Genomic DNA, 20,320 nt, shown 5'->3' with positions numbered 1-20,320 from the left:
AGGAACCACAATCTGGGAGTGATAACAGAATCAATGAAAGACGACTGCGCATGCTCCGAGGAAGCGGATCAGTTCCCAGAACATGCAAAATAGTTTGGAGAAAAATATGAATATGTATAACTGTTTATGAATAGGCTTTAGGCTGAAGAGTATGTAAAGGGTGTCTCTGTCCATACCAGGTGTGCTTTTTATGGCTGAATGCCAAAGCACCCAGTGCTGACCTTTTGCTTTTATCTGTCCCCTACTGTCTTTTATTAAACCTTTTTAATCCTAACAGGAGAGTGGACCTCGTTTTTCACACGAATTGATGAGTCAGCTTCCCCCTCTTCTCCCCCAACATGGGCTCGACTTCCAACAAGAAACAAGTGTGGGGTTTGTTGGTGTCAGCAGCCGGTTCTGAGGCCTCAGGGTGTATTTGAGTCACACCTCCCTCAAAACTCCCAAAAGATTGGAAATGGCATTTTAAAAATCACAATATTCTCTTGTTGTTGTTTCTTACAGGAAGTAATAGCATACTGTGAACATAACAGGACCAAGGTTGCAGCTACACATGCTGGGAAACCTGTAACTAGGGGTGTGTGGTTTTAAAAGCATCATACCACACTGCATATGTGGTTTCCACAAGAGAGGGGTTTGTGTGGAAAAGTTGTAGCCTAGATTGTAAATTTAAGGAAACAAAGTTAACACACCAACTTCTATATATTCAAGAGTGTCTGGTTCCTCTTTTGGGAGGGGACCTTTTAAGTAAATTGGAGGCTCAGATTGTATTTAAAGATGGAGAAATACAATTATTCATACCCAAGACTAAAGCCATCAAGGACTTTTATGTTGCAGGGTAACATTGCGACGAGAGGGAACTCACGGCAGTCTCAATATGAGATATAAAGTAAGCTCCATTTTATTTCACCAAACGAGAAACTTATATACTGTTACAGAAGTTACTATTCATAGTTACACACACACCTGCAGTCTGTTCTCACACATTCAGGGATCTTCCTGTTAACTCCCTTATTCTTTTCTCATAACACTTCTGACTCCCTAATCTTTCTCATGACATTCTTCCCACAGAACATTCTCAGGTAAACAAGCCACTGTAGCTTGTTGGAATTTTACTGAGGCCTGAGAATGCTGAAGCCCTGCTCAGGTTTATTCAGTTAGCATAAATTTTGCTGGAAAACTGCGTTTTCCAACAGCAGGGAACACCAGAACCACACATTTTGGAGGAATACCGGAAGCAGAAGAAAATGCAGTAACACCCCTGGTTTGGGCCAGTGGAACTCCAGGCCATTCCCAACAACCTTAGCCTGTAAGTTTTACCCTAAAACCTGGATCAAAACCAGTAAGGCAGAAACAATATCCTTTAAAATTAGAAGCTAGAAGGGGAATCAAGAGTCTAATAGAAAATTTCAGGGAATTTGGATTCTTGATAGAATGTGAGTCAGAATATAACACTCCTATTTTGCCAGTTAAAAAGCCTGGGATGAATAAATACAGGCTGCTACAAGACATATGAGAGATCAATCAAATAGTTCAGGATATCCACCTTATTGTAGCCAATCCTTATACCCTGTTAACAGCCCTTACAGAATATCACCAATGGTTTACAGTGATAGATCTGAAGGATGCCTTCTTTTGTATACCTCTCGATAAGCAAAGTCAGGGTATTTTTGCCTTTGAATGGAAGAGTCCCCAAACTGGCCAGAAGACTCAGCTTACCTGGACTGTGTTACCACAAGGATTTAAAAACAGTCCAACAATTTTTGGGAACCAACTGGCAAAAAGTATTCAAGGTCTGGAAAAAGGACAGCCCCAAAGGGTTGGTCTTGCAGTAAGTTGATGACATCTTACTAGCAAAGAAAACTAATGAAAATTGTATGGAATTGACTATCAATCTTCTAAATTTCCTAAGCCAAGGAGGCTACAAAGTGTCTTGGGAAAAGGCTCAAATCTTAAAGCAGCAAGTTACCTACCTAGGGTTTGAAATAATTCCAGGACAGCGGAAATCAGGAACGGACAGAAAAGAGGCCATCTGCAAAGTACCCCAACCTGTGACTGCCCGAGATTTAAGAGCATTCTTGGGTATGGCAGGATGGTGAATATTGTGGGTTTCAAATTATGGACTTTTAGTTAAACCATTGTACGAGCTTTTAAAGGAAGCCCCAGAAGGACCTTTGATTTGGACTCCTGAGTGTGAACGTGCGTTCTGTAACTTAAAGCTGGCCTTGATGTCTGCACCTGCCTTAGGACTTCCAGACTTAACAGAGCTTTTTGTGCACGAACAACAGCACCTAGCCTTCGGAGTTCTGGCTCAGAAGGTAGGAGACTTCAAGAGGCCTGTGGGGTACTTTTCAAAACAACTTGACAAGGTCAGCCAGGGAAGGCCCAGATGCCTGTGAGCCATAGTGTTCTCCTCATCCAAGAGGCCAGGAAATTGACTTTGGGACAAAAGATAACAGTGTACACTCCACACACTGTAACCACTGTATTAGGTTGTCGCTGTTGAGCCGCTAGCAGAGTAAAGAAGCCAGTTCTCAGTGGCAAGAAGGAAAGACCTTTATTGTTTTGATTTCATCATATATATAGAGTTTTCAAAGGTCACCCAGATTGGTCAGTCAGAAACCTCCCCCTAGGCCTGATTGGCCAGGCCTGCACCCTCCAGATCTTGGGACACTGTTTTTAATAACATCCAAACTTTATCTTTATTTATAAAACACAAAAGGAATTCTCATGGGAAAGACCTGTGCTAGCCACAGCTCCCCCTTTTTGTTTAAGAACAGAAGGCATTGCTTGTGGGCCCCAGTGGATCAGCATGAAGGATCTGTTTGGTAATGGCCAGTTACCAAACAGAGCCTGGTTAAAACTCAGAAGGGGTCTGTCTGGAGGTGGCCAGCCACCGAACAGAACCCGAACCAGATGCTGATTAAGATGGTCAAAGAGGCCCCATGCAATACCCTAGATAAAGTATATATAAAAACTAAATCTACATATAAATCTGTAATTCAACAAAACATGCTTTCAAAGTCCTTGCTTTCTGACTCCATGAATGAGTTTCAGTCTCTGCTTGTGGATGGACCGGCTTCTTGGTTATCATCAGAAGGATCACTCGGTTGGTGTTCGGCATCCTGGTTGTCATTTTGAGGTTGCTGGTTCTGTCTCGGGAGCCGCAGGTCAGGGCGGACGCATTTTGCAGGCAGCCATCGTACCCCAGTATCTGTGGAGACGCAAGCATACCCTTGACCCCAAGCAATAAGCTCATGTGGGCCTTCCCAGGTGTTAGTAAGTAGGTTCCGTACCCATACCTTCGCCCGGGGCAAACGCAACTCGCCTGATGACTGCAATGAGAGAAAGTGGTTCAAAATCACAGGATTATTCGAATTTGGTGGCACTGTAAGGTGATTGATTGTGTACAAAGCTTTCTCCAATCGACTCTGTGGTGTTTCCCCATGCATTCCCCCTTTTTGCCTTTCCAAGACACGCTTCAGAGTACCATGAGCGCGTTCCACAATGGCTTGGCCAGTAGGAGAATGCGGAATACCGAACGTATGGTCTACACCCCATAGGTGCAAAAACTGCCGCGTCTTCTGTGAGGCGTAGGCAGGACCATTGTCGGTTTTCACAGTGGCTGGCACCCCCAGGACTGAGAAGGCTAATTTCCAATGGGCAATGGCATCGCGACTTTTTCTCCAGCATGGGCAGTTGCCCACATAGCTGAGGAGAAGGTGTCAATAGACACATACACATACTTGACTCGGCCAAATTCTGGAATGTGTGTCACATCCGTCTGCCACAACTGTAAGGCCTTTACACCTCTGGGGTTCACCCCCAATGGCAGAGGAGCAGCGAGTCCGTGGCAGTCAGCACAAGCACTGACAATGTCACGAGCCTCAGTTGGCATCAATTGAAACTGCTTCTGCAGGGTATGTGCACTTTGATGAAAGAAATTGTGCGATGCCTTGGCTTGTGCAATTTTGTCAGGCTGAGGTGCCACCCATGCAGGGTTGGCTAACATGTCAGCTCTGGCATTGCCTTCTGTTAAAAAGCCTGGTAAATTGGTGTGGCTTCGAATGTGCAGAATATAATATGGATGCACTCGAGCCTGAATCGCCTTCCACAGGGTTCGCAATAGCGAAAACAGAGTCGCGTTATTGACTTCTTTTAGAAGTGAACAATCCAAATGTTTGGTTATGTCTGCTACATAAGCAGAATCAGTGACCAGATTCAAAGGCACCTGAGAGAACCGCTGAAAAGCCATGGCAACTGTTTTCAATTCAACCAGTTGAGCAGAGCCTGTCTCATGGTCTTTCAGCACCTGCCACTCAGATCCTTCCTTCCAGGTAACAATGGCCTTTCCTGTTTTCCCAGAACCGTCCGTAAAGACGGTGGGTCCATGGACCGGCACCCGGCTGTTCTTTGGCCGCAACATGAGATTGACCGAATTTGCCAGCTGCAGCAATTTGTGACTGGGCAGATGATAAGCAATCTGCCCTGAGAAATTTTGCAGTGCACTTTGCAAAGGAGCGCTATTAGCAAGACTCCATTCGAAATTGTCCCGTGGTATTGGAACAACAATCATTGCGGGATCAGCTGCCATCAATTGTAAACACTGATATCGGCATTTAATTATCAGGCAGGCTATCAATTCGAACAATGTGGGTGCTGTCTTTTTCGGCTGATGGGGCAAAAAGGCCCATTCCAGGATGTGCAAAGGATCATCCCATTGTTTGTTCCACTGGCCAATGATACCCGTAGGTTGGAGGTCTGGAGCAGTAATGAAAATAGTGATATCAGTAGAGGGGTCCACTCGATAAACCTGATGAGCGGAAACAGCTTGCTGCACTTCGTTCACCACTCGTCGCGCCTCGGGAGTCAATTGTCGAGGTGAGTTTAGGTCAGAGTCCCCCTTTAATATATTAAAAAGCGGGGAAAGTTGTGCATTGGTCAGTCCCAAATATGGACATAACCAGTTGATGATGCCTAGCAACTTTTGGGCATCATTTAGAGTCTTAATAGTGTCTGAAAACTGCACCTCTTGATGCTGTATGGTTCGATCCAAAATCTTGACTCCCAAATATTTCCAAGGAGGCTGTTGTTGAACCTTTTCCGGAGCAACTTGCAACCCATAGGAGTGCAAGGCATCGAGCATTCGAGGTTGTAACCTCCGCAACTCATCCTGGGTGGCTCCTGCTACCAGGATATCGTCCATATAATGGTAGCAGAGTGCCTCGGGAAACTGCTCACAAATTCCAGACAAGGCCTGCGTGACATACCATTGACAGATAGTCAGGCTATTTTTCATGCCCTGAGGTAACACTCTCCATTGAAATCGCTTTACAGGCTCCACATTGTTAATTGCAGGCACAGTAAAGGCAAATTTTGGCCTGTCATAGGGGTGCAAAGGGATTGTAAAAAAGCAATCCTTCAAATCAACGATCAAAATTTCCCACTCTGTGGGAATCATCGTGGGTGAAGGCATGCCAGGCTATAAACTCCCCATACTTTCCATCACTGCATTGACTTTCCGGAGATCTTGCAACAGTCTCCATTTCCCCGATTTTTTCTTAATCACGAAAACTGGGGTGTTCCAGGGACTGGTAGAAGGCTCAATGTGTCCCTGTTTCAGTTGCTCTTGAACTAGCTGAAAAAGGGCGACTAATTTGTCTTTCGGCAAGGGCCACTGTGGTTCCCATATCGGTGTATTTGTCAGCCATCGTAAAGACAGCGTGGAATATGGTGCGCCCTTGCACACAGTGACCCCTATCAAAAATTTGTCGTGATCCGCACCCCCCAAGCTGCCAACACGTCCCGTCCCCAGAGGTTCACTGGAGCTGGAGTGACACAAGGCCGAATGGAGGCCGTGTGTCCCTCTGGATCCTTCACCAACACAGGTCGCTTACTCAATCGACTCTGTGTTGTTCCTCCCAACCCCGCGATATTTAGTCCCACTGGGCACAAAGGCCACGTAGGAGGCCACAAAGCAGTGGAAAGGATCGTCGCATCAGCACCTGTATCGATCAAACCTCGGACTTGAACTCGATGTGGACGTGCTTTCGGCATGATGAGGGTACATGTCATCTGTGGTGACTCATTGGAGATAGATGCAGCCCAGTAGACCTGCGGAAGTCCTGGCAGTTCAGTGCCGTCACCTCCGCCAGCTTGCTGGTCTACCCTGGGAACAGAAGACTCACAAGGCAACAAGTGAGCAAGACGAGTGTGCGCAGGAATTGTGACAGGAGGATCAGGAGTGGAAACCGTAGCGTGAATTTGGCCCTTGAAACCAGCATCTATGAACTCTGGAAGAACCAGGATTCTTTGGCTAGTGGCCTCAGGCCCTGCTATGAGCAGTGCACTGGTCCCCTGATCCAGGGAACCATCCACCTCCAAGGGAACCCTGTGGGCATCGTCAGATTTTAAGACGACTGTTGCTGTGCTGTAGGTGTTGACTCGGGCTGAGCTTTTGGTGCCTCCTCCACATTGACCGGGTAAGCTTGGGCCATCACCTTGTTCTGGGGGAACTGTTGTGATGGGGGGCAAATCCCCCTTTTTGCACTTCTCATCACGTTTCCCGACAGGGGTCGACCATCTACATGGTACTGTGACCTGCAGTAGTCTGAAGTGTGACCTGGCCTGCCACACCTCTTACACTGAGGAGTCTCAGTTCCTGAATTTCCTTTCTTCCCGGAATTATCTTTCTGTTTAGATTTGACCCGTTTTCGTTTGTTCCCAGATTTGGGCTGTTTTTTATCCTGATCAGTGGGTCCCTGATCTGAGAACAAAAATGCAGCCAAGGTGACTTTTCTCTGATTTTCTGACTGCACCCTGGTGCAAGCTCGCATCATCTCCTGCACAGAAGGATCCCCCGGTAGGGCATTGATGATCCTTCTACATTCATCATTGGCATTGTCTCTTGCCAGATGTTTCATCAGGATCTGTCTCATGGACGAATCATCAACCTGCTTTTCCAAAGCTGCTGCCAGCTTTTCAAGAAATGACATGTAAAGTTCAGATTGCCCCTGCCGTATCTGTGTATACCGTGTTTGTGGGGCAACTACCTCAATAGTTTACATAATGGCTCCCATACCAAGCTGTTGGGTTTGCTCCAGGATCCGAGGACCCCAGGCAGCTTGAACGTTGGGGTTAGTATAAGGCCCCTTACCCATGAGGACCTCAGCTCCAATCAAGCGCCTAGGATCCTTGGCAGGCAAGGACGCATTTTTCCTCACCTGTTCCTCAACCATCGCTTTCCAATTGTCTTCAAAAGCGCTGTACTGCATGGGGTGAAACAGCACCTGAGTGAGGTACATAATATCAAAAGGAGCAAGCAAATCACTATTTATCACTCTAAGAAGTTGCATCACCACGGGAGAAGACAAACCAAATGTCGCCACTTTGGTTGCCAAGTCGTTTGTGACGCGCCATGCGATGGTGGAGTGGCTGTTCCTCGTGTCCATGGCATCTGGGCCAGGCACATACACAGGAAAAGCTTGAACGTCCCCTTGCGGGAAGCCACCACCATCCGAACCTGCCACAGCAGATTCGCACCCCTCCCTCTGTTTGGGCAACCCAATCTTCCCTATAAGTTCCCAGTCCCCCGCCTCCAGTGCACCCTGCTTGACTGTCTCCCAGAACTGCATGGAGTCACGCGGGAGAAAAATCTCCACGCCATTGCGGCGTCTCCAAGGATTAGTCAGGACCCAATGCCCCTTCTTTTTCGTTGCCCGCGCGAGCTTCCGCCCAGGAGGAAGAATACCTTTCTCATCACTGTCAGAGTCATCCGAGCAGGGCTTGCAACCAGCATTCTCCATCACAAAGGACGGAGGCTGGCCGGAGGCAGCGCTCGTGCTAAGAAACTGCGCGGCGACCGGGGTGGGGGAGGGGCAGGAAGACGGCAGCGACACCAGCGCGTCGCCAGGCGCGCTCGCCAAGCCCGCTGGCACAGCGCCAGCACGCTGCGCCAGGGCCTCACTTGCTACAGAACCCGGCAGAGGAACCGGCACCTGTCCAGGGCTAAAGCGTCCCCGCGCCGCCGGCACCAGACCGGCCGCCGGGCCGTCAGGAAGTCCAGACCCCATCCGGGGACCTGGGGGATGGACTCCCGGGCCAGCCCCACACGGACCGTGGGGCTTGCAGGAGCAGACTTCCATCCACTGCCGAATTTCAGCCACTTCGGCCAGTAAATCATGGAAAAACGAAAGCGGAGGAAAGACCGCCACATCCGCCGAGCCGCAGGGTCGCCGGGCTTGCCCCGCACCCGTGGGAACGCCAATCAAAGCCCCCGCAGCGGAAGCGCCGCCCACCAGCGGCTTCCCTTCTGGCTCCACTACCGCCCCGGGGAGCGACCCCGACCGCGAGACACCAGCTGCAGCCAGCTGCTGAGCCGGCGCCGGCTCGCACGGCCCCGACGCCATGGAATCGGCCGCACCCGTGGCCACCGCAGCCTGGGGCCGCGCCGGTGCCACGCCGTTCGTGTTCGGCAAAACGCCGGCCTCTCTTGAGCCAGCTGCCGCCCGCGTGGAAACCCCTGCACCGGCCGAAACCACCGGCAGATCCGGAACCGGAACCCCCGCAGCCGCAAGCGGCTGGCAGGCAGCCAGAGCGAGCAGCTGCGACTCCCGGTCCTCCGCAGCACTCCCCACCCCCACCCCGCTAGCCCCCGCCGCACATCCCGGCTGCCCATGGGGGAGGGGCAGCCCGGCGCCATTCCACAGGGGAGGGGGGGGGTTCTGAGGCTGCGCACTTCACGGCGGCAAGGGGGGGGGGAACCTGCGCGGCGGCCGCGTCAGAGCCGACCCGCGGCCCTCCATTCCGCAACAACCTGGCTAGCTGCTCTGTCGGGTGGACATAAGTGCGCTTAGGTAGATCAGCTGGAGAAACATACTGAGGCCTCGCGGCAGCATCCGCCGCCAGGGACGGGACGTCAGAATCCGTCTGGGTCGGCGCGTCCTTCACACTCCGCCCCACGGCCGAGAGCAGGGGCTCCATGCCCGCGCAAGCCGATAGCTGCGAGTCATAGAACGCTTGCCCTTCCAATGCGTCCCAAATGTCTCTCCAAACCCCATGGAAGCGGACCGTAGATCGATCACCCCGCATCCACTCCATGACCAAAGCGCGGCCGACCACAAACCAAAAATCACAGTCCAGCGCCACATCCCAAACGGCCTGGGACACGTGGCCCGCGACCCAGTCCAACAAGGCCCGAGCGACCCGCGGCGACTGATCGGACGCAGGGTCATCCTCAGAGACCTCCAAAAAGGCCCGCAAGAGCCCATCGGCAGGAAGGGGGGGGTCCATGTCCGCATCAGAATCAGCCATGCCTCAGGGCAGGCGGGGTGGGGGTCGGGCCCGGGGGCAAGACTGCCGCGTACCTGCAATCGAACGCAGTACACGTCGGTGGTCACCAGATGTCGCTGTTGAGCAGCTAGCAGAGTAAAGAAAGCACCAGTTCTCAGTGGCAAGAAGGAATGACCTTTATTGTTTTGATTTCATCATATATATAGAGTTTTCAAAAGTCACCCAGATTGGTCAGTCAGAAACCTCCCCCTAGGCCTGATTGGCCAGGCCTGCACCGTCCAGATCTTGGGACACTGTTTTTAATAACATCCAAACTTTATCTTTATTTATAAAACACAAAAGGAATTCTCATGGGAAAGACCTGTGCTAGCCACATTAGGCCAAAAAGGGGGGTATTGGCTTTCCCCGAGTCATATGCTGAAGTATTAGACTATTTTAATGGAGTAAGAAGATGTGGAATTTGAAGTAACCACAGTGGTAAACCCAGCCCAATTTCTGAATATTCCAATGCAGGGAGAAGAGCCATTGACCCACGATTGTTTACAGACAATTGAGCAAGTTTATGCAAGGTGACCAGACCTATAAGATGCACCCATTGAAGATCCAGAGTTTTTTACAGATGGAAGTAGCCTTGTGCAAGATGGAAAACAAAGAGCCGGCTATGCTGTAGTATTGTCAACCAAAATAACAGAAGTTGCACCACTGCCCGCGGACACCTCAGAACAAAGGGCAGAGCTCATAGCACTATGAAGAGACCTGGAATTGGCAGCAGGAAAAACACCAACTCGAAATATGCTTTTAGCATTGTTCATGCCCATGGAGAAATATGGAAAGAGAGAGGCCTATTAACAGCACAAGGATCTCCGAATAAATATATACAAGAAATATTGTCCTTTCTTGATGCTATCCAACTGCCCAAAGAAGTAGCCATACTACACTGCAAAGCACACCAATGTGAGGATTCCCAAATTCATGCAGGAAATAGACTTGCAGATAAAGCTGCTCGAGAGGTTGCACAACAAGGCATTCTAGCATTAATACCTGAGAAAGCTATCTCACTGCCAGAAGTAAGACCTGGATATAGTCAAGCAGATTTAAAATTAGCTATTTATCTAAGAGCCCAGAATAAAAAGATTGGATGGCTAGTAACTCCCAATAACCAGGTCGAAGTCCCACCACAACTGATGTTACATATGGTAAAAGAGAAACACCAGCAAACCCACTGGGGAATCGACACTATGATGACAAATCTACAGACTCAGATACTCAGTGTCCGTATGACAAAAATTGTCAGGTCTGTTACAGAAAAATGCCTGCTATGTCTTAAAAATAATCCTTTGATTTCAAAAAGACCTCCTCCAGGGATTACTAAAAGAGGAAACACTCCTGGTGATTACTGGCAAATTATTTTTTCTGAGCTACCACACCAACAAGAATACAGGTATCTCCTAGTATTAGTGGATACCTTTTCCAGGTGGTCAGAAGCTTTCCCCTGCTGTACCAACAGAGATAGAGAAGTTACCAATGTACTCCTCAAAGAGATCATACCCAGGTTCAGAGTGCCTATAGGGATGCCATCTGATAGGGGACCCCATTTTATATCTGAAGTGTTACAGCAACTTAGTAAACAGTTTGGTATAAGTCAGGATTTACATACTACATGGAGACCACAATCTAGTGGAAGGGTTGAGCAAATGAATCAAACTATAAAGAGAAAAATTAGAAAAATGTGTCAGAAAATTTTCTTGAAATGGCCAAAGGTGTCATCATTTAGCTTTGTTACAAATTAAGAGTGCATCCCCAAACTAACCTGAAGGTGAGCCTGTATGAGTTGATGTTTGGAAGACTGTATTCTGTTGCAACTTTCCCTGGGTCCGAGGAAAAAATTGGGAATCAGGAAATAGAACAATATTTAGTTTCATTGGGGAAATCCTTGAATGAACTAAAAAGGTATCTCACTCTATCAGAACCTCTTACCCTAGACACCCCAGTTCATTCATTTCAGCCTGAGGATCATTTATACATCAAGACCTGGTAATTGGAACCACTTCAGGAGCAGTGGAAAGGACCTTATCTAGTTCTGTTCACTACAAGAACAGCAGTGAAAATGAAAGGACACTTAACTCCTGGATTCGTTGCACCCGAATTAAGAAGGCTTTTGACTCAGAGTGGACAGTGAAAAACACAAGACCTCTGTGGCTGAAAATTTTGAAGACATCTGTAAATGAGCAGCGAAATGTATGGACTAATGTTTATGTGAATCTTTTTCTCTTTAGGTGGGGGTGTTGAAGAAAATTTAATATTGACTTTAATCCAAGGGTTTGGTAAAATGCATAATCTGTCCAGCATTACAGCCTGCTTCCCTATCCCCGATTCAGCAGGGGACCATATTCCTTGGGGAATTATCCCTATAGATCTGTCAATGGTAATTCAATATGATAATCTGACTAATGCAATAGCAAAGGCAAATATCACCAACTATTTGGATGAGAAGGAGAGATGTAGGTGAAGAGGAGATGGTATTCTTGAGGATCTGATAGCTTGGAGACAGGGAGATAATAGAACTATTTTTGGAAAAAAAGGAGGTAAGGAATGTCCAACAGGGTCCCATAGTCTTGACCAACATTTTTTAGAATTTGCCTTAGCAGCCTCAGGAGGAGAAGCAGCCAGGTTGTTAGATTTATGTGTTACTAAAAATTACACCCAAAATGTTTCAAACTTGCCAGAGTATCAAGCTCTCCAAACCAAGCCTCGTACCAGGACATAACCCTTAGAAGGACAATGGAAATACTTGGGGGAGGTGGGATGGTGTCTAGATTGGGGAATCACACCTATGTACAATCTAAGTAAGAGTCGATGGAGGTGTGAAGAAAAGCAAAACCATGAAAGTCGGTCCAGCCCCATAAGCTGGATGGCCAAATTACTTCTAAATTGAAGTAACCAACCTCTAAATTGTGTTAAATCTCTGGAAGTTCCTTCCCCAGGTTATACTGTTTGGGTTACCTCAGACAGATATTTGACCACCCAACTACTGTTTGGACCCACCACGGGGCAAGTTACCTTAGAGTTATTAACCCTATACCCAACTTGGAGAAGAAGCCCCATAAAAGCCCAATATTGGGGTATGGTAAAATGAGACACTGAGGATGAATGGACAGGACCTCCAGCTTCCACACAATTTGGATGGGCCCAACAGAGTTTTCTCTTACCAGGAGCTATGGCCCTGGAAAATAGAATTTTGTTAGATAATCTAACTTGGCAATTAAGGAAACTATCCTAAGCCCCAGAAAGGGCATTTCAAATTATAAATAGGCAAATAGAGGCAAATACTAAAATGATATTACAAAACAGACTGGCCTTAGATCTATTGCTGGCCAAAGAACAAGGGGTTTGTGGGTATTTAAAACTGGATAGAGAACATTGTTGTGTACACATCCCAAGCATAACAGATCTTCAAAAACAACTTGACAAATGTGGCAAGTTGCTGAGGATAGCAATGCTATCCAAATGACCTCTGAAACTAATTGGTTCAATAAAATTTTTCAAGGAATAGGAGGATGGTCCCTAAAAGTATGGCTGGCTGGAATACTGGAAACCATCATAATTGTTAATGTGATTGTAATAATTATGGGTCTTTCTATTGGTTGTGTTTGCAAAATGATCAGTCATAATCTTGCAGGAATATATGTGACTACAAATAAAACCCGAGTTGAAACTTACCAAATGACCTTAAGGAATTTGAGAAGTTTCAAAGGGGGAATCGATACCAAAAGGCTTATTCCAATTTCTAATGTACCTGTGTACTTTTAGCAAGAAACAGTGTATGCAGGATCTGCTTTCTCAGCAAGGATGGTTGGAAGATAAGGGAAAGACATCTGGCTTAGGAATGCAGCCACAACCAAAATTAGAACTGAACCTGGGTGTGGGAACTGACAATTAGTCTGGCAAGTTCACAGACTTCGAGCCTGGCATAATCAGCTTGTACCCGTGAGAATCTTAGAGCTGACAGAAGCAAGAAGCCATACCAGCAGAAGGAATGTACAGCTGCATTAGGGAGTCTGCTATTTTGTAAGAATGTGTGCTTATTATAGGTAACCAATAATACTGTAATGTAGTGAGTTAGGAACCAATGAACATGTAGCGCGAATGTTGAAAAATAGAATAAAAGAGACTTCGTGGTAATAAAGGTAGTTCTTTCTTTTGCTTGGAGCCGTTGCGTGTGTCTCTATCCGAGTGCCGTGCCCGTCTCAACAGCGACATCTGGTGACTCCGACGTAATACAACGGTTCTAGATGACGGTCGGAGAACTGTCGGCTGTGTGCAGAGCGGCGAAAGGAGACGGAAACCCAGCGAAGGTGGGCGGCAAGCAGAGCCCCAAAGGCCCGGGCCGATTTCAACCTTTAAAGGTGAGCCGCTGGGAGACGATGGGAAATCAAATTTCCCAAGAAGAAAAGGGAATTGTAAATATGTAGACATTTACGCTAGCTAAACGTGGCATTAAGCGTGACAAGCACATGTTGAAAGCTTTACTGCTATGGTGTAAAAGCAAAGGATTAAAAGTTACCTCAGGGAATCCCTTTAGAACAACAATCTGGGAGCGAGTGGGACAGCTTATCTTTGACTCTGCTTCCCAGGGTGATGAAACTGCTAAATCTTTGATGACTACCTGGAGGGTGGTGCTAGACGCTCTAAAGGCGGTAGAAGAGAGGTGGGGGGACAGTGGATGTGCAGAGTGCCTCTTTTGTCAAATCATGGGAGGCAGCCACAAAAAAGAAACAACATAGCCGCAAAATGACTAACAATGTAGCCAAATTACTAACGACGTAGCACTTGGTTCGGGATTCGTTGCTGCAATTAAAGCCGAAAAAGATCACCCCAGCAGCCCATTCCCCCGCTACAGCTGCTTCGCCTTTGGCTTGTCTTTCCCCTGCTTGGAAGCAGCACTCTTCCCTTGGAGGCGTCCTGAAGCAGTTTGAAACGTATTGCAAAATATTCTCCACATTGGAGCACCTTTGTTATTCCTTGCAGAACTCTCTGACTGTTTTCTGAGTGAGAGAAGCCTTGATGTCAATATCCTGTCCCCCGGAAGCTGCCGGGGGACGGGACGGCAGTGAGTCCCGGGCAGGTCCCGCAGGGGCGTGCGAGGTGCCCTCCCCCCCGGAGGCTTTGGGCTGCCCGGCTTGGCGTGGGGCCGAACAGAGGAGCAGGGCCAGCTCCGCCCTTTTTTCCTCGCTTTCCCCTGTGCCGCTCCCTCTCCCCCCTCCCCCCCCGGGTGACGCGGGCGGGCGCCGGTTGCGCCCTGAGTGGCCCTTTTCAAGGCTCCACAGGTCGATTCGTGAATGTATTTTCAAAGTGCCTTTTCAATTAGTGCAACTGAGTTGTATTTTGAACTTGTTCCCAGCTTTTCGCAACGAGAAAGCCTTGCAACAAGATAAATGGACTGACAGATGATAACATCTTGATTAATGAGAACTTGGGCTAGGGGTTGGATTCCTTGCTGAAGTCCTTTTAAAAGTGTTTTATATTAAGTATACCTCTGATGTTCATGGAGTCTTAGCCAGATGTAAATTGTTCAAGTCAGTTTAACTTTTCCCAATACATTTTATCTCAACTCTACAGAATTGGTATATGAATCACGACAATCTGCTTTATTTGTAGCCTCTATTGTGGAAGAACCTCAGTTTCTCTCCCCCCCCCCCCCCATTTCCATTTCTCTTAAGACATTCCACAGGTTTTTTATTTCTGCTGGATTTCGCTAGGACAATACCTTTTAATCCAGATCTCTGAAGGGAAAACCCACTATTTTTTTTTCTCTCTCTCTAAGACCTTCCCAAAATTTAAGAGTTTTCCTCTGCTTGCAGAATGCTAGCATCTGCTCTTCCAAATAAGGACTGCATGAGTGCTGAGAAGTCAGTTCTTCAATCGGCAAGTTTAATAGATGTACCTTAAGTATTTAATTTGAACAAATAATTTTATGTTTTGCTCAGTTACATATCTATTACCTCAGCTTTATTGTGATGTGCAAATTGAGGCTGTAATGTCATCCAACTCTGATAAAACTGAGGGATCAATGCTAAAATCACAGGGCAAAATTTCTCTTTTCCCATAGGGTAAAATTTATTTTTCTGTGACAACCTAGTAGCTCACAGAGCTGCATTGGCACCTGCCCAATAGAATGTTTTGAGGATGTCTGGGACTGCAGCTGTGACATTGACATGCCTGAGCTAATTGCAGGCACCTTCTATTAGTCCCTGAATACACCTATTTTCTGTGATCCCGTAAGGAATCAGCAAAGTTAATTTTTCCAGCTATCTCCTCAGAGCATCATTTATCCTTATGTGCACAATATCTTGGTTTATGGACAGGCTCGGTGTCTTAGTCCTGCTCAGCATAGATTAGGGTAGCCCAGACACGTTAGGTAGAGTGGATATTAACTGGACAAGATGTAAAGCTATAGCAATTAACTTTAAAGCCTGATGTCAAAACATCTAATGAATTACGACGTACGTACCACACTTTTCTGACCTTTCCAGTTAATCCTGCAGAAATTCAACCCTCTGGAGTTCTTAGTTGCCGCTGTCTCATTTACAACTCAGTTGCTTCCTTGCATATTGTTAATTTATGTTTAATTGCTGTATGATAAATCTTCAGTAGTTTTCTTGAAATGATGGAGTCAAAATGAATAAAACTCTGCTGTATCTGAAACTTTTAAAATAATACTTTCAACTTTGAATCTAGTTTTGGTAAATTTAAAGTTCAAAAGATGCAAAGACATCCAAAGTGACCCCTTCACTAAATTCAAGGGAATTTTTTTTCACAGGTATACCTTGAACAATGTCTGTGTGCATGCAAGTGTGAAAGTGCTGCAGCAAACATACTAAGAATGCTGGTTTACTTTTCAAGTATTTTAGATTTCTAAGTTAAGCCTGTAAGTGAAGTTCTACTGTGTTATAGTGAATTTTATATGAACCAGTTGCTAAATAGTTTAAGTTACCTGTTAAGTGACATTGAAGTTAAGTTCTGTTAATTTAAGTGAGTTTAAGTTTTATTAAAGGTACATTATGTTAAGTTTAGGTCAAGTTAAGTTTAAGCAATTGTTATTTTAAATTCCATTAAGTTTGAGTTCAATTAAGGTTAAGTCTGTTCAATTTAAGAGTTGCTCAGTTTAATGTTTATTAATTTTTAAGTTCTGTTAATTTTATGTTCTGTTAAGTTCTATTAAAATTAAATCCTGTTCATTTTCAGTGATGTTAACTTTGTTTTGTTAGGTTTACTTTTTGTTACGTTATGCTCATTTATTTTAAAGAACACAGTTTTTCTGCTGTGGAGATATGATGAAGATTTACAACGGAAGCCTTCCTGATGAAGATTTAACCATGTGAACACACGGTCTATAGGATCCTTGCTGTTGTCAAGAATTCTGTGGGTCTAGTTGTTCTACATTGGTTGATTAATATTACTATTCATAACAATCTTTGCAGTTATATCTTCTATAGGTGGCACAGAAGGAGTGACAATTTCAAATGATGCCGCACATGCACAATTCCTTTACATATTTACAGTTTGTTTATAGTACCATTGATTATTTAGTTAAAGTTAAATGACACTGCTGGCTGCTTTAGAAAATTCCACATAACCTTGTGTAGTTATCTGCAAGAACTGTATCATTTTAAGACACTTTCCTAATTGATATTAATAGAGGCTTGTTTGTAGGATGTTCTAGGGAAACCCTCCCAGTTAAGGCCTAGGCTCTGGCCAAGCCCTGGCCCTGGCTGGTTGGGAAGTATGCCACCAAACCCAGGTGTTTCTGCACCAAAAATGTGATCGAGTCATTTTGACTTGCTGATTTAGGCTTATGAAAGCTGGACCCTCTTCCATGTAAACTTGGAATCCTTGCCCGGGAAAGGTTCTCCAAGCCCTGCCTGTGGAATGAGGTTCCCCAGCGATTGCAGACTCTGAATGATGGCAGAGTGGTTAGGCAATTGATGATGTATTTTCTTAAGTAAGCTTATTGTTTCATTCCATGTATTGTTATACCTTTGTGTCATTTTCATCTTCTTATAGAAGGAAACACATCTTGCCAAAAACAAAAAGGGGGAGTATGACCCCTCAAGCAATTAGACAATGCAATATTTACGCTACAATTTTATGTGTGGGAAAATGTAATTTCGCTTTTTAGAACAGTTATTGTTACTGTATTGACGATTCTGGATATGTTGTTAATGTAATTATGTGAATTTACTGAGCTTTTATAAAGGCCATTATCCAGAAGATATCATCTGATGTTACACATATGCATTCCTTTTAGTTATGCAGCTCAGCGCACCCAACCAACAGCTGCTTGGGCTGTTAGCTAAGGAGAAGTTTTTCCCTGGAAGTGCGAGAGCAACATCCTGGTCGGCTTCTGCTTTTCTTCTCTTCTTGGACTATTTGGCTTGCTTGTTCATCTGATATCAGACGACCCTTGGGGAGACGGTCAGTGGGACCATGTAGGGAGCCGCCGGAGCGACTCTGCTGGGCTCCCCAGATCATTGACGTGGGTAGCTAAGCCCAGGAAAGAAGGGACTCTAAATCTATCACCTGTCTTCACAGGTTCAATACCTAATAGTTCCTTTTTCCCTTTTCCATGTGCCTTGTGGGCATTTTGTTTTGTTTTGTTTTGTTAAATAAACAGGTTTCTTTCACTTTCCTCCAAGAAATTGTTTTCATGGTGGGGGGAGGAAGTGCCTAAACCCTTTTCCTTTGGGGGAGGGTGTTCATTCAGAGTGCTCTCTCCAAAATTTGTCTCCAACCCAAGACATTCGTCCACGGGGTGCAGTCCTCCAAGGACAGGCTGCTCCAGCCTGGAAGCAGGGGCCCCCTCTCTCCACTGGGTCTTCCACTGGAACACAGCCTCCTCCAGGCATCCACCCGCTCCAGCGTGGGCACCTCCCCATGGGCTGCAAGTGGATCTCTGCACCTCCCATGGAACTCCATGGGCTGCAGGGGGACAGCCTGCTTCACCATGGTCTTCACCACAGCCTACAGAGGAATCTCAGCTCCAGCACCTGGAGCACCTCCTCCCCATCCTTCTCCACTGACCTTGGTGTCTCCATGTTGTTTCCCTCACATGTTCTCACCTCCTCCTCTTCTCTGGTTAGGAAAAATTGCGTGTGTACTTTGTTTTGATTTCTTTTTAAATGTGTTATCACAGAGGCATAACCAACATCTCTAATTGGCCCAGCCTTGGCCAGTGGCATGTCCATCTTCAGAGCCATCAGGGATTGGCTCTGCCGGACACAGTGGAAGCTTCTAGCAGCTTCTCACAGAAGCCATCTTTGTGGCCCCCCCACTACCAACAACCAGGCCACGCAAAACCAACACACCAGGTTATACTCTCTGGGCTACTTCGGATGGATATTGGACCACTCACCTCATGCCTGAACGGACCACCAGGCCAGTTACCTTAAGGTTAATAACCCAATGTCCAACTTGGAAAAGAAACCCCATAAAAGCCCAATATTAGAGTAAGGTAAAATGAGACACTGAGGATGAATGGACAGTGCTTTCAGCTTCCACACAGTTGAATGGGGCCCTACAGAGTTTTGTCTTACCAGTAGCTATGGCTCTAGAAAACAGAATTTTGTTAGATAATCTAACTTGGCAATTAAGGAAACTATCTGAAGCCACAGAAAGGGCATTTCAAACTGTGAATAAGCAAATAGAGGCAAATACTAAATTGACATTACAAAATAGACTGGCCTTAGATCTATTGCTGGCCAAAGACCAAGAGGTTTGCGGGTATTTAAAACTGGATAGAGAACACTGTTGTATACACATCCCAATCATAACAGAAGATCTCAAAAAACAACTTGAATAGAAAGGCTATCAAAAAGGTTGAGAAAGAGGAAGACATCTGGCTCAAAAATGCAGTAATAGACAAAACAAAGGACTGAATCTGGGAACTTGGGGAGGGATTCATGGTAATGGATAAATTGTAATATGGATGTAGCGACTGTATATATACAACACACTTGTCAAATCACATATCCATGTAAGGTTAGGAGTATCCCCCATTGGACCTCAGGCCTGAATGCACTCTTTAACACCACATTAGTGTTAAGGAGTCTTATTCCAATATTTTTGAGATTCGGTGACATTTCCTCTGGTTAATCATGACAGAATTTATTAATCTTTAATATTTATCTTACTTTATCTTACTGGGCATAATTTTTTGTTTAATTTTGAAAGTCCAAAATTGCATTATAGCTAAAGGCATTTATGTGTATGTTGGAGGTTAGGATTTTTCCTTTTGTTTTCTTTTTCTTAGGGAATTTTGTCCCATCCATTGCTAAGAGACATTAATGATCGGTACTTAAGAGAGACAAAAGATGTACCCATGGGGGGGGGGGGGGGGAAGGAGAGCACCTGGCCGCACTTCTCTTATCTGAGGGCTTTCTCTCAGAGCGGGAAGATCCCACGAGACTTGAGCCAGGGGTAGGGGCTGAGTGCAGCTCCTGGCTCTTGTTCTCTGGGCATTGGAGGGGACAGTTGAGCTGCTGCTTTCTGTGAGAGAGTTTGCCGTGACTGCCAGAGCCCAGCTCTGTACTACCTCTTCCTTACTGGGTGAGCCCTTATTTGTAAGAGCAGCCTTTGAACTGGGACCTTATTAACACCAAATCTGACTGGGGAGGACCTTTACCATCCACTCGGGTGCCTCAGGGGAAAACCCGGGACCCTGACTCTCTTCCCCCTCCTGGAGTGCACGTCTCCCTGGCTGCATGCTGCAGCTGCTATGAAGGAGCCCAGCTGCTGCTCCCTAGCTCTGCCACTTTTCTGCTGCTGCCTCAGGCTTGTTTCTGATACACTGTAACCCTGCACCCCCCACCTGCCGGGACACACTGCAGCTCCTGCCACAGCTACGGAGTTTCTGCCACCTCTTGCTTGCTACCCCGGGTGAGCCAGACCTGCCGTTCCAGCTTGCTGCCCTGAGGTTCCTGCTGTACCCCGTCCTGCCATCCACCCCGTCCGCCATTACCACATGAGGGAGGCC

The 20,320-nt window shown here is 46.3% G+C and overlaps 2 long non-coding RNA genes across 2 annotated transcripts in view; one reads left to right on the top strand and one right to left on the bottom strand.

Moving 5' to 3' along the window:
* The window catches only part of LOC146425397 (uncharacterized), a 244,001-nt gene that overhangs the window by 200,267 nt on the left and 23,414 nt on the right, over nucleotides 1–20,320 (bottom strand). The window lies entirely within an intron of this gene.
* LOC146425398 (uncharacterized) lies at nucleotides 12–11,788 on the top strand. Its single transcript, XR_014846635.1, has 4 exons — nucleotides 12–835; nucleotides 1,197–1,306; nucleotides 1,993–2,489; nucleotides 9,668–11,788. It is a non-coding gene; the product is annotated as an uncharacterized LOC146425398 (long non-coding RNA).

Source organism: Lichenostomus cassidix, chromosome W (genome assembly GCF_008360975.1).
Source record: "Lichenostomus cassidix isolate B80296 chromosome W, HeHo_3.0, whole genome shotgun sequence".
Classification (NCBI taxonomy): domain Eukaryota; kingdom Metazoa; phylum Chordata; class Aves; order Passeriformes; family Meliphagidae; genus Lichenostomus; species Lichenostomus cassidix.
Note: the sequence above shows the minus strand (reverse complement) of the source record. Positions and strands in the feature narration are given on the sequence as shown.